The sequence below is a fragment of the Aquila chrysaetos genome, chromosome 1 (genome assembly GCF_900496995.4).
Source record: "Aquila chrysaetos chrysaetos chromosome 1, bAquChr1.4, whole genome shotgun sequence".
In the NCBI taxonomy this organism is placed as follows: Eukaryota; Metazoa; Chordata; class Aves; order Accipitriformes; family Accipitridae; genus Aquila; species Aquila chrysaetos.
In genome coordinates, this window is record NC_044004.1 from 48,147,868 (window position 1) to 48,162,659 (window position 14,792).

At 39.1% G+C, this 14,792-nt stretch overlaps 1 long non-coding RNA gene across 2 annotated transcripts in view; it reads right to left on the minus strand.

The window, feature by feature from the left end:
- Window positions 1-14,781, minus strand: part of LOC115342632 — a 179,233-nt gene extending 164,452 nt beyond the window's left edge. For both annotated transcript variants that reach the window (XR_003923842.2, XR_005933194.1), the window contains exon 1: window positions 14,134-14,781. This is a non-coding gene — a long non-coding RNA (uncharacterized LOC115342632). The remainder of the gene's footprint in view (window positions 1-14,133) is intronic.
- Window positions 14,782-14,792: the final 11 nt, after the last annotated feature.

A 14,792-nucleotide genomic window follows, 5' to 3' on the forward strand; every position in this document is an offset into this window, starting at 1 on the left:
ATTGCTGATTGCCAATGCAAGCATTTTTTAACCTTTTCTGTAAAATTCCTATAACCAAAGTACGTCATATCAGCCACAAAGAGTTAACAATTTCAGTCTTGCTTAAACACCTAGAGTACAATAAATCCTCCACAAAAGAGGTGCTTCCATCATTTAATTATTCCTAGCCTGAAAATGCATTCTAGTTTGAACATGGACATTGAGTTAAATGTGGAAAAAGCATTATATAACACACAAGCATCCTGCCTGCTTTAGCTCTCCAGTTAGGTAACTGTTTTCAGGAAAGCTAACACAAAAGCACAAGAATAATAAAACCTTTTTGTTGACATTTCCACAGCTACCCATTGGAATCTCCCTTTAAACTGCTGCATTCTTACACAGTGCAGTAGATTATAATTGAAGAAAAAGTACTGGAAAATAAGATTAAGATACCATACCGTTATTCCCTGATATTAAGTGATATTTAAATGTAACTGATTCACTGGCAGAACAGTTACACAGAATTCTATTTAATGAGCACCTCTATCCTACATACAGTATTTTGCAACAGCAGAATACCATTTTCATCCCTGCTACTACACAAGTGGGGCATATATCACACTAGATAAGAGTTTAAAGAAGCAATATGGTATAAGATTAAGGTTTAAATTAACCCTTAAAAATTTAAGGACAAATACATGTCGCTCTAGTGCAGTTTATTCGGCTCAATACCTTCTATTGATGTATTTTGTGTCCAACTTCCTGTTGTGTACAAAGAGCCTGCTTGGCTCTTGCTGTGAGATATACTTAAAGATAGCATCCTGACAAGCAGATTTTAAAAGTTCAGATCACATATACACCCATCAATTTTGGTGAAGTTAACTGTGATTTTATATTCTAGCTACAGATTTTTACAGTAAAATTTTTGCTCACACTTACCATATTGCTCAACTATGCTGCACTGAGAGATTTCTAAGCATTCACTATCCTCCCCACAGACTTACAGGGCTTGACAGATTAAAATATGATGCAAGAAAAAGCCGTGCACCCTCATAAATACTATTACATCGAATGGTTCTTCTGGTATTAAAATAGTGGGTACTGAGGTGTGGTGGTTTAACCCTAGCCAGCAACTAAGCACCGCACAGCCGCTCACTCACTCCCCCCCCACCCAGTGGGATGGGGGAGAAAATCGGGAAAAGAAGCAAAACCCACGGGTTGAGGTAAGAACGGTTTAATAGAACAGAAAAAAAGAAACTAATAATGATAATGATAACACTAATAAAATGACAACAGCAATAATGAAAGGATTGGAATGTACAAATGATGCGCAGTGCAATTGCTCGCCACCCGCCAACCGACACCCAGCTAGTTGCCGAGCGGCGATTCCCCCCGCCCCCACTCCCCCCAGTTTATATACTGGGCATGATGTCACATGGTATGGAGTACCCTGTTGGCCAGTTTGGGTCAGCTGCCCTGGCTGTGTCCTGTGCCAACTTCTTGTGCCCCTCCAGCTTTCTCGCTGGCTGGGCATGAGAAACTGAAAAATCCTTGACATTAGCCTAAACACTACTTAGCAACAACTGAAAACATCAGTGTTATCAACATTCTTCACATACTGAACTCAAAACATAGCACCGTACCAGCTACTAGGAAGACAGTTAACTCTATCCCAGCTGAAACTAGGACATGAGTAAAGATTGAGTATGCCCCCCTTTATCTTGGTAACTGCAACCTGGAACATGTAGGTATTTCCCACCACCACCACCCAGAACCTCTTAGGCAAAAAAATGAAGCCTGTTGAAATACTGTCTGAATAAATTTTAACTAAAATATTTTCTCTCACAAATAACTGTGTAAAATACTGCTTAAAAACATTTTAATTGCTGTATTTCAATTCTATAAAATGCCTTTTTTACAATATGCACCTCAGATGAAGCTACTGTAATTCAAGCTTATAACTTTAGACAATTATAATTATGTATATAAAGTAGGTATATATTCTATATCAAAAATTACCATTTGTGTTTAAGACTGTACTGTGTTAATTACATACATATATATATATATGCCACTCCTGTATCTTCAAGCTTTTTTCACTCAAAACATGTGTTTCTTCTATGACTATATACTATTTTATTAATTATTTTAATAATAATAATAATTTAAAAAATAATAATAAGTCCTCTATCATTAGTTTACTTTTTAGATTGGGAAAGGAGTATCATGGGGCCAGTATGAGCTGACACGGATCAGTCAGAAGCAAGAGGATCCCTGGGGAATGACAGCAACTCTGCACTGCCCTCTGCTGTGCTGCCTGCTTTGCTGGAGGACTTCTCTCCTTGCTCACAGCAGGAATACAGCTGAATGTCTCCATAATACCCAAGACACCATGCTGGGACACCTCAGTCCTCCTTTAGCTACTGGTCAGCTACTGAGAATTAGCTGACAATTGATAAAATTATATACTGTTCAAGTTCTCTTGTAAGAACCTTACTTTTGATCCTTCTTGGTTTATAGTTCCATTATTCTATAGTAAATTAATTCCATAGTAAACCATTAGTTAGTCTTTGTGTTTAAAAAGATGCAGAAGTCCTCAGGACTAGAAACTGGGGATCAGAGGTAGAGGCTCTCCGCAGGCTTTAAATCATGATTTCCAGAAGTGCCACCCAAACAGCTATGTATAGACACTCTTTAAGGTCAAATTTTGTTATTCAGTCCCCACCAATGTCCTACTCAAATGATCCTCCATGAACAAAATTTTGTGAATTTCTCTTGTAAATTAACTCTTTAACACAATCAAGCTATTATAATGCTTTATATCCCTCCATGGGATTTTAGCACACCACGTGACTATTGCTAAGTACCTGCAGTGCAGAAAAGTAAAATTGCTCACACTACTTTCAAAGGTGGTGACTGAAATGTTATAAATAGTTCATTAAATAGCTTTTAATCAGATTAAAACTACTCAGCAAAGGAATGCCTTTTGTCTATAAGTCACTGATTCATATATATTAATTGTTCTCCTTCCTGAAATAATATCAGGTAAAAATTGCACTTAATTCTCGGACAAAACCCTCAAAGAGTGAGGTGAAGATAAATCACTTACAAACATTGTTTATAAAACCAGTCCCAGTGAGGCTTCTTTGTTTATTGAAAGGCTGTTAGAAAATGTATTACTAACTTTAATTTGATAGACTGTACTTACCCAAAATAAATCTAAGCCATTTCTGGATCACCAGAATTCATTAAGTTAACTTACTACATGGGAAGACTTTCTTAATTGCCTCCACAGTAATTTATTTAAAATGAAAGTGAAAAGAAATCACAAATTAACCATCCCTTTCAACTATTTATTTCCCAACTTAGCAGGACTGCTATCTTCAAGATTTTGTTCCTACAAACATACAACATAAGACTGCTCAGTGAAGTCCACTGAGCATCCAATTTAGTACCACGTTTTGGTTAGTGATACAGCTGCTGCCCTGACATTTTCAGTCTTCAGAATGGTTACAAGAATCAAATTGAACTGGCAAGGACTAAGTTGTGAAGTCAAAATTTGAGTCATCTCTCATGACTAATCAGTATTCAAGTGCTAAGCTTGTATTCAAACCACTTTATCTTTCTTCTTTACAATTACTGAAAACTACTACAACAATCTGTAGTTTTATGCTTCAATGAACCAAAAGCATTTGTAGGGATATTTCACTTGGCAAGCAATGGAGACCTTTTTAGATTTTTATCATCTTGTTAGACTCTCTTCCTAGTCCCCAGAGGTGGTAATTCAATAACTGCAGGATTAATCCAGAAAAAAGCTAAAACCCACTTGAGTTTTTTAATGAATTTAAGGAAGGCTAACCAGGCAAGCCAGAGGGGTGTGCAACTTATCAATGACTTATCAAGTTTTCATGATGCAGTAGTTCTTGCTATTCTAGTGAGGCACTATACCCACACTTTAGGAAAGAGCTATGCTTGGATTTACAGCAGACAGACCAGATGCTGGTCTTTGTCTTCGTATTTATTTTTCCAACCTCTGTTGCAAATCAAAAAAAATCTTCCCTTTCCAAGATGGTTAGAAAAAAAGGTGATCAAAGCACTACAGATTGATGGGATATTCTTCTAATTAGGGAAGGAAAACATAATGCACTGTATACTTGGCTTTCAAGTGAGATGGCATTACGCTTAAGACTTAACTTTGCAGTCTTTAAAAGGGTCAACACTGATAAAAAGAAAAATGTTAGGAAAATGACAAAGTATCAGCCATTTGTCCCAACATCCAAATAAAACAATGAATGTCTCCATTTTTGTCTGCATGTCACCTGATATCTCTTGAGCATGAGATGGCTGCACCAGCTGCTCACCAGGGACACAGGTGGCTGCCAAGTCTGCAGTCAACCCTGGCTGCTGTGGGATATAACTGGGACTGTTGAAGGGGCCATATCCTGTCTGGGCAGGCAGAAATCTCTCTCCCTTCAATGTATTTGGCTCCATCAAGAAAGTATTTTTTAATGCATATAAAGGGATAAATTTGCCCTACCCTAAAGGGTTCACTTCCTTGCCTGCAATGCACTGGAGAAATAGCCAGGCCAGGCCTACCTGGAAATCATGGCTTTGTGGCCATTTCCCTGGATGTGCTTCCCCGCACTGCCTCCCTGCCCCTGCCCAGCTGGCTACCTCTGTTGCTCCCCACTTGCTGCATGACCCAGAGGATACTTTTGACTATGCAGAATCACACTCAGAACAGAAGAATGAGAATTATTAAAATCCCTTTAATAATGTTCAAACAAAAGAGCAAAATTAACCCAAGTCTATACAGATTCAAAACCAAGGATGTCTGAATGAAATTCTCCCACAGCTATAAGACCAGCCTTAAAGAAGAGTGCACTTCCACCCTTTGCTTTGCTCATAAGCATACTATTTCTGCTTCATAGCCCACCTACCACATGGCAAAGAGGAGTTCACAGGTTATAGCTAGGGCACTGTGGTGGCAGGCTCCAGCCTAATATACCCCTCTTTATAAAAAGAAAGAGAAAGTCCTCTGGTAATTCAAGCTCAGCCCTGAACCCTACTCAGCACTGTTTAAAGCAGACTGCCTGTACAATGAGCAAGGGCAGAGTGTAATCTGGCAGGCCTGCTGTGGAAAATGAGTTCCTGAAAGCTCTTGAAGCTGGGCTTAGGTAAGCACCTCTTGCCACAGCAGTTAGCTTCCCATTTTAATTGCACACATTTCACCATAACATTGGCTCCAAATTACAATAAATTTTTAAGGCAAATAACATCTCAGCTATTTAATCGCTAGGGCCAGCCAGTCTGCACTTTAAATATGGACCACATTGCAGGTAATGCATATTCTTCCCAATACTGGATCACAAAGGTACACAATAACAAACTCCTAAGCACTCATTAGTGCTCATTTCCTTCTGCAGTCTACAAATGTGAAATCTAACTCAGTAGCACTTTATACTCTCTTTGCATTCATTTTGGCTGGGAATAAATGGTGGTGGTAACTGAAAAAATCCTCTCTTCTTATCATCAAAATGAAGTACATTGGCTTAAGAAACATACTCCAAACACATCCGCAATTGTCCTCAGCTCAAACTATACATCACTTAATTTCACTACGTTTTCAGTCATCTCAAAATACTTAAGCGTGAATAACTCAATGAGACAAACTGTCTGTGTTTTGAGCACAGAAAATATTAAAATTGTTGTTGTATGTTCACGGTCAACCTAATGAAGAAGCATGTCTGGTGTTGGCTCTAGCCTGGTAGCAAGGTTACTACAACTTTTTAACCACCCCAAAGAGAAATTCTGTTCAAGTTAAAAGGAAGGATAAGCATCTCAACCTCAAAATAAAAATGCTATGTATCTGTACCTAGTAACCTGTCAATAAAGAGCAGCGCTCTACTCCAGAGCAAACGGCAGCACACCACAAACAACTAGAACTAGTTGTTTCTCTTAGCGAAGCCAGAGTGCGTACCGATCTCAGCCACACATTCACATCTGTTCATCAATATGACACCTATATTCCCCAGAAATGACCACACAAAGACAAAAACCCATAGTTACGGCAGTGCATTTCACCAGTGATATTACAACCCCCTGACACACTGGTAACTTAACACAGACATCTAGATGAAGCTGACAGGCTCAAAGTATAAAAAGCTACAATGTAGCTTTCACACAGTTCTAGCTTGAACATCTTCTACATACTTATTTCAGACAGTATGTTCCCTTAAGAATTACTTCAATCTATTTAACAAAAGTTGTTTAAAAAAACAGTACAGTAATGTTGTTCATTTTAACTGAAACTTAAACGTAGATGTTAAATTAGATGTTAATGCTTTTACATCTAATATTAAGTAAGGACTACTTTCCCTCAAATTCTACCATATTGTGTTTTTATACTCTTTGGATACTCAGCTATGGTAATGCACTATAGATGCTGTATACATGGCTAGCCTGGTAATTAAAATGCATTAAAAAAAAATGAGAAAAACTGAAATATAAAATTTTTTTGTAAAAGCAGAATATACTTCTTGACTCCTTTTTAAAGGATGACCTTTTGAATAATCTCTAGGATGAAGGGCTTCAAATTGAATAAACTCTCAACCTCCCAAGGAAAAACTGAGATACAAGTTTTCCTCTTTAGAAGGTAACATGTAACACTTGCCATAATTGGGATTTTCAAAAGAAATTGCCTCTCCAGTTCTCCAAACACAGAATGCTAACTGCATCATTAAAAAACTGCTTTATAAAAACATGACCTATAAAGTTTCTACTTCCTGGGAAAATTAGAAGACCAGTGCAGAATCCTCATGAACCAAAACGAGACAAACCTTAAGACCTAAAGACTTGGTAGTTTCCTTTTGAAACTAGGATTAAGTTTTGCCAACAGAAAAAGGGTGAAGTAAGCTGTCATTATGTTTTAAAATACTCCCAATACAATAAATATTTGAGTAATTAATGGAACTTTATTTCTTTGTGCAACAGTTCCTGACATCATCTAAATTTTTCAAAACAGTGTAATTTAATCCTCTGGGCAACTCTACTTGGGCTGCCATGTATGGTCTTACATAGGAGGCTGACAGTATTGGTTTGTAAGAAGAAAAATAGAAGCTGTTAACAGGATTTCTCCCCTCCCCCTGACAAGCTGTAGATGCAAGTTCAAGGTCCATAACTACGGTAAATATACAAGGCTCAGCTGTGCTCACTATGGCATTAATTTTGCATCAGTATAATTCCACACTCACTTAAACAGAGCTCCTCCTGGTTTACACCATCTAAAACCACCACTAGGACCACAGAATAATAGTGGAACTATACTTTTGTTTACAGTCTTAAAAAAAGCATCAGCTTAATCGAACAGTCAACATTTATTTGAAATTAGGTTAAAATAAAATTCTAAGTCCAAAAATCACATAAAGTATAAAGAACTATAAGCCCAGCATTGATTTGCTTGACTGACACTTAATTTACATATGCATAATCTATTTTCCTATAACCCCTTAATTTCCAAATATGCTCAAATTCTGATTCATAAAACGATTACATTAATTTCAGTAACAGAAAACCTATATGAGCCCTAATGCATTTTTGCTTTTTCCTTGGCTCCAGATTTTCAATCAGCGTAATAATTGTGTATGACACATTCCTACTGTACTTTTTTCTTTCTAAATAGCAATATCAGTTCTTACAACTGAACAGCAAATAGCCCAGAATAAGGAAGGGATTCCAGTGGAAAAACAATCATTGAGTCACAGAAATAAAAGCCAAGGGTCCTCAACTGTCATCCAGTTAGTTTCCTTGCCCTTCAGCAAGGAAACCTTTTCCAACATATCGTTTGTAAACATCCAGTGGGTATCTTCTTCATTAGCAGCTCCATACTTTAAGTGCATTCTATTTTAACTTAAAATATTTGTAAAGTCTTCAATATTGATTAATATTTACTGTCTGATCTGAAAATATTCATATATGCAAATGCACATCCTAACCAAAGCCTGTAGAAGGCTTCATAATCAAGAAAAATCCAACAAGCAAACAGATACTAAAATACACAGTAAAGGTTAAAATGGACAGAAGTAAAATGGATCAAAAATGTAATAGCTCAGGTGTTGGTCTTCTAGTTAGACACTGCATACATAGACAAATTGGAATATGAGACAAAGATGGAAATTTCCTAGGCACCACCACTCAGGATCAGAGGACTAAAATACCAGGTCAATGACACAGCATTGGTATACTAGTTGTAGATGTGACTGAAAAAGATGACAACCATGGCTCCCCATGGTAACACAAGAGGAAACCAAGGGCACAGTCCTATTCCTCACTTTTTCCCTAAATCTGTTTTCCTGCATACTAATCCTCCCATTCCCAACAGGCAGCTGGATCCGACCCTCCTAGCTTTTAAGAGCTGCAAGTCTTCAGAAAAGCTCAGCACCTTTAGCAGCATGTATGGATACAGTGACAATGTGGGGGTGAATTTTGCACACGCAGCAGAAGGGAAGACAGGACAGTCACTCCTCTTGCATAAAAGCCTGCTGTTAGAACAAAGTCTGAAGCAACAAAAAAAAAGTTAACCTTCCACCAAAACTTTACACAATAAAAATAGTTATGTCTTCTTGCAAGGATTTTACTTTACGCCAGACCATAACAGCATGTGGCACATAAACAACAAAATCTGAGCAAGGCTGAGGCCAGCCACTGATGCAAAACAGACCCCCTATTTCTGTGCACAGGTTAGTCATGGACACAGACCTCATGCTTGAGGTGCAAATTTGACATTGGTTTTACATTGCTGACCTTCCCACAAAGAACACCGGAAATCTATGGATATAAAGCACTATAGGGGCAAGGTATAATTTCAATAGTATTATAATCATAGCAGTAACAGTCACAAATGATTCACACCAATGTGATTGAAAAATCAGTCCTTTTAAGTTGCACAGTAAAACAAAAGTGGAAGGCATCATATATGGAACAGAAACAATATAAGGTTGGGATGATTCAACAACATTTTTGAGTTATAATCACCACTGTGGAGAAAGGCAGTAACCAGATCCTCCAAAAAATAAGTGCAAAACTCTATGTAGGATAGAAATACCTGGATTCCTGAATAGTGCTTTTTTCTTTTTTTCTTTGTTTCTCCTTTTATTTGAATTTTGCAAGTCCTCCTACCCTCATCCTAGATTCCTCTACCAACAAACTCACTGATGAATTCATGAAGGATGCATAAACAAATTAACTGGAGGATTTACAGAAATTTGCAAAGTAGATTCTGCAAAACAGCATTACTTCTACTTATGAGTGCTTTGTCCACCTCCCATAATCAAACAGTTTGATCAAAGAAATAAGAACAATTGAAGTGAATAAATGTTTATCAATGCTTGTGCCCTTAAACCAGGCTGCACCCAATATTGCCTTAATTCCTTCCTGAAAAGCTGACCACTTACCCCACTTTCTGAGGATAATTAAATATTAAAAAGAAAAAAAAGCCAACAGGAAAATAAGATTTGAATGCCCTGGATCTGAGAAGTTTTCTCAGCTGAGAATACTTAATGTCGAGCTATTATACATACTGGCAAGTGGGACTGGCGATGAGGACAGAGAAAATCAGAAATGGCACAGTCACCGTCTCAAAAGCCAATTCTCAGCTCCCTAAAACTGTCAAGACGTCTTTCTTCAGTCTCGCTCAGAACAGGCGTTGCTCCTAACCACATCTTTCTGCATTTTCAAATTTTGATTTAGCACTTGATTTATTAGCTTCGCTGCCAGGCTTCTTCACTCATAATTCACCCCCTACTGACAAGACTGAAGAAGAAAGTTTTAAAAAGAGCTAGACACTTACTGGTGTTTAGGATATTCAGCTGAGATACAGAAGAATCAGGCTTGAGAAGCAGGTCCTACAGTTATTTCATTATTTGCAAAGGAAGATAGCTCTGCCAGGAGAGACTTCATGGTCAACTGAGATATTTATCATGATCTAGCTAAGGCAACTCCTTGCACAGCTTGGTTATTCCTGCAAACCCAACTATTACCATGTGTAATTTTCTCTGCTTCTCACAAACTTCAAAGTCTACCTTGGGGCTCAGAAAAGATGACTTCTGAATGTTAGCTACAGCAACGTTGCTTATTTACCCTCGCATTGGCTTAAACAGGACCAGATTTCATCCCAAGATTGCAATTCTCACTTTCTTTGCTTACATTTAATAATTATTACCAGTGCAACTATATCAGCAAACACCACCTCTGCAAGGTCTTAAACAAATCCTTAGACTTACCCTGAAATAATTTTTCCCAACAAGTCTTTCTAAGAAAAGGCGCTCGGCTCCATCTGCTGCTAGATTTAGATTATTTCTCTCTGAGGCTGAGAACTGCACAATACAAAGGGATTTATTTTCCATTTGTTAAACATCTTATATGCATGCAAAAGGCAAAAGTCCCAACTGCTCCTGTGTAAATACCTATTAAAGTGAAAGGCATCCCTCCTCCCCACAGGTCCATTAACACATCTCACTACTGCCCTTAGCAGCAGCAGCACCCATCCTTGGAAGACCTGTCTTCAACTCAGAAGTAATTTATTGTATTTTGCCCTTGTTTGCTATGATAATTATAAACATAGAGGCCAAAGGGCACTGAAGCTAGGCTGTCTAACGAGACTCAATTAACTATTTCAAACAGCTATGCAAAAGTCATTGGGGGGGGGGGGGGGAAGCACCAGTCTACTAAATATTAACATGCTCTCTCACTCTGACCCTGTAATACTATGAAAATCCACCCACTAATTACACTGTTATAAGTTACAAGTAATCTTAGAAATGGGTGTTTTGCACCTGATGAGAAATAAACTCTCTTAATAAAGGAGTATCTTCATTTCAAGAAAACATCTTACAATGAGTTTACAGGTTCCTAAATGTATATTCATTATTGCTTCATCCTTTAGTATGCATTGTTTGGGCTCATGAAATACTTCTAATGAATAGCCAGAACAATAAAGAGATATGTAAAATGCCATTAAAATATATTTAAACATAAGCATTTACAATTATAGTATTCTAAATCAGAGTTTCTGAAAATAATCTTGCAACATAAACAAAGCATACACTTGCATAAAAATATTTTAATCACCTGTCTGGGGTGAACTGTGTAACTAATATATGGCTTACCTGTGTCAATGAAGCAATAAGAATTGGTATCAATAAAACCTTTGGGGAAAAAAACCGAAACAAAACAAAAAAAAAACCACAAAAACAAAGACTACTTTATACCCTATTCCTTTTTATAGGCCTGATTCTGATACTATTTTTACAAGTGTATTTTCTTTTATCTTAATGAAGCAAAGCTAGACTTACACTGGAGTAATTCAAAACAGAGCAGGAACTGTGTGCCTATAGACAGAACTCTCTATGTACTTTGGTGGGGTTTCGTTCATCTAAGCACAAGTACAAAATGCTTTAATAGCATGGTAGTTTAGTGGAAAAATAAAGCATTCTGAAACACTTTGGCTGTCAGTCGCCTACCTTTTGCTGTTTGTTACACTTCTATTCCCTCTGAGCCAGCCATCAGAGGAGACACTGATTCTTCTAACACTCTCTCCTCTTGAACAAGATAAATTGACCCATCTACTTAGTATACAGAGAGGGCAAATCCAGGAGAAACACACTTTTTCCTCTTGCTATGCTGTACAGAATTTTTAATGCAAATCAGTCTGGGATATATCTATTTTCCCAAAATAGGAGGGGATTTTGTTTCTTTGTTTGGGGTTTGTTTATTTATTTATTTTAATTAAAATAAAAACTGCATGGTTTACAACCACCTTTCCAAAAGTCCTTTGCTGCCCTCATGTGTTTCACAGGAAAACTAACTCTTGAAGTCTACATACAAAATAAAGTAACTTCTCCAAGCAAGACAACAGCTTCTCCTGTTATGAACAAGACATAGTCCACAGACATAACCAAAAAACAACTGAAAGTTTCTCTCTTTGTTCTAGTAAAGCTAAGTTGACTGGTTTAGAATTTAATGATTATATATTAAAACTAAGAAAATTTATTCAGTTTGAGATAATCATAATTTCCAAGCAATAGATTTCAAAGCTAGCAGGCCAATCTAGTGAAAGTTGATGATGTTTGGCTGATGGAAAATCTGAAATGCTTTGTTTCAAAACTTACTTTGCGTTAAAGCTAATTTCAGCATCTGTCTGCTGCTTATACTGACTGGCAAAGTCACTCCTTTTCTGTTCCATATACTACACTGTACAGAATAAAATCACATGACTATTGCATTAAGGCTTCTGTTACTCACAGGATCAGTACATCCAAGGCTATGGTTCCCATATCAAGGTTTCCTTTGACACTCCTGCCAGCCACTGCCCTGCACTTTTCCCAAGGGTCTCAGTGCTCAGAGTCACAGTTTGATGGATTTTGCCTCAGAATTTGGCTGCTGAGGTTCAGACCATCCTTAAAAAGGATCACTTCTCATGTTACTGTCTTCATCCTATCCAGTCCCTATGCTGATCCCAGACCTCATTATGTCAATATGAGTTTGTAATAAGTTATAATAGCATCTCATGCCAATCCTGGGTTTATAATGATGAAACATAAACATAAACAAATGTCAGAATAAACAATACAATCTGCCCTGTTAACAAGCTCTTTCATACTCTGGCTATAAGCCATAAATAGCCCTCCTGTACCAAAACTTGGGACAGTTCAGCTGATCCCCCCCCCAACGGCCATCTCACAGGAGGGGGAAGGCAAAGGCAGAGCTGGATCATGGTCCGCACGTGTTTGTTCAACCCTGGACATGAGCTATTTGGTGGGATCAGATCATAAACTTTTATTTATACTGTCAGGAGGTTCCTGAACTGCCATGATTATCGTTAATCTACCCACCACCATATGCCTTTAAACTGCTTCAACTTCTCAGTAACAACAGTATGTTAAATTCTCTTTTCACTACAGAAATATGTAGAACACCAGGCTATACGGCAGAATAATGAATTTTTCTTTCCATCATTAAGAAAAGCTACCTGCATGGTAAGCGTTCAGCAAATAAACACAAGTGTTCCTGTATCAGTGGGGTGGACTGGAGGGAACTGTTGTCATCTCATGACTAAAGTACTGGGGTTTGTTCTCCCTTCCCGACAGATGACAACTCTGGTACTCTAGTCTCACTCTAAAAAGTGAGTGTTTTTTTTTACAATTGCTGTCTAATTGCTCATTTTAAAAAACTAGCAAATGCAGCATAAGGACAGCCCCCACCAAAATACTTTTGCCGTTCTAGTCACAGAAAAGAGCAAAAGGCCATTTTATGTGGAGGGGGAAGAGGGGGTTAAATGCTTAGGTAATGCAGAGGACTCTGTAGTACTGCTGATTAAAATCGTTTAAATCCTTCCCCAGTCACCAGTGGGGAGATGCCAGGCATCAGTCAAGCACTCAAATTGCTGAAGCTACCTGAACCCCCCTCAAACAGGAGTTACCATCCTAGAGAGAAACACTACTTCTCAGAAGTCAGCAAGCCCAGGCAGTTGAACCAAGGTGACAGAAGAGAGAGAGACACAGCACACCACCGAGCCACAGCCCACCAGTGGGGCCACCCTGACCCACCCTCCACCCAGCTCAGCTGTTGGTTTAATCCTTTGTCTTTTACTTGCCAGCTCTGTATACACCTACTGATCTAGAAATTAAAAATACATGAATCTCTTGCATTTCATACAGTATAATTTCTCTTTCAAGCTCCTATTAGCAGATAAAATGCTGCATGCCACAAAAAAAACATGCACTGGCACTATTTTGCACCTCACCCCTTTAGGAAGCGGACACAAAGTTTGCTATTACAGAACACAGTGATGGTAGCAAAACTTTGCACCCTGTAACTTAAAATTTCAGCGTGAGGAAAGCCTCATGCTTCCCAAACAGAGCACGGCAAGGTTTGCTACTGGTGCCATAGGACGGGACACCTGGTGCTTTCACATTGTGGTAACAAGCTGGTGAGAGGGCAAGCAACAGAGACAACTGAAACATACAGTAGGTTTATACATACAAATATTCTACTTACAAACACTGAGCGTGTAAAAACACCTGACTATGGATATTAACAAAAAGGACTGTTAACTCATACCTGCATAACGGGAAGTTTTAGATGCCAAACACTAACCTGCTTGCTCGATTATCAGCACATGACTAGTCTCAAAGGAAACAATGAGCTAGGATAAGCACACAGAGGTTTCTTTCAAGTATCTTCTTCCAGCATAACTTAACCGCACTGGACACCAGAGGCTGTGGACACTGGCTGTGCAGCTCGCAATAGCTCTTCTCTCCCCACCAATGCCTTCCCATGCTAAACCCCATAAGCTGTTATTTCTGCTGCCCCGAGGAAGCAGCCATGCCTTCCCTTTTCTAATCGCAGCCCAGTTTGCAGTTGCCAACTAACTTTCCTCTCAGCGAAGGCCTGGCATTAACTTTTAACCTCGTAGTTAACCGAGCGCTCAGCACCTCTTCTCCCCTCGTTTACAGCCCTGCGCGCCCCGCGGCGCATCTCCCACACCGAAAAACACCGCCTGAAAGGTGGGCTTTTTCCAGGCGCTGCTGGGCACCCCAAAACACAGCAAAAACGGCCCCAGGACATCCGGAGGCAGCGGCAGACCCGAGATCACCCGCCGGCGGGAGCGCGCCCGGCCCCGGAGGGGCGGCGCGGCAGGCACTGCTGCCGGGCGGCCACCATTTCATGCCCCGCCCCGCCTCGCCTCGCCTCGCCCGGCGGGGGCAGCCCAGCGGGGTGTCGGCCCCCCGGCGCCGGCTTGCCCGCAGGCCCGC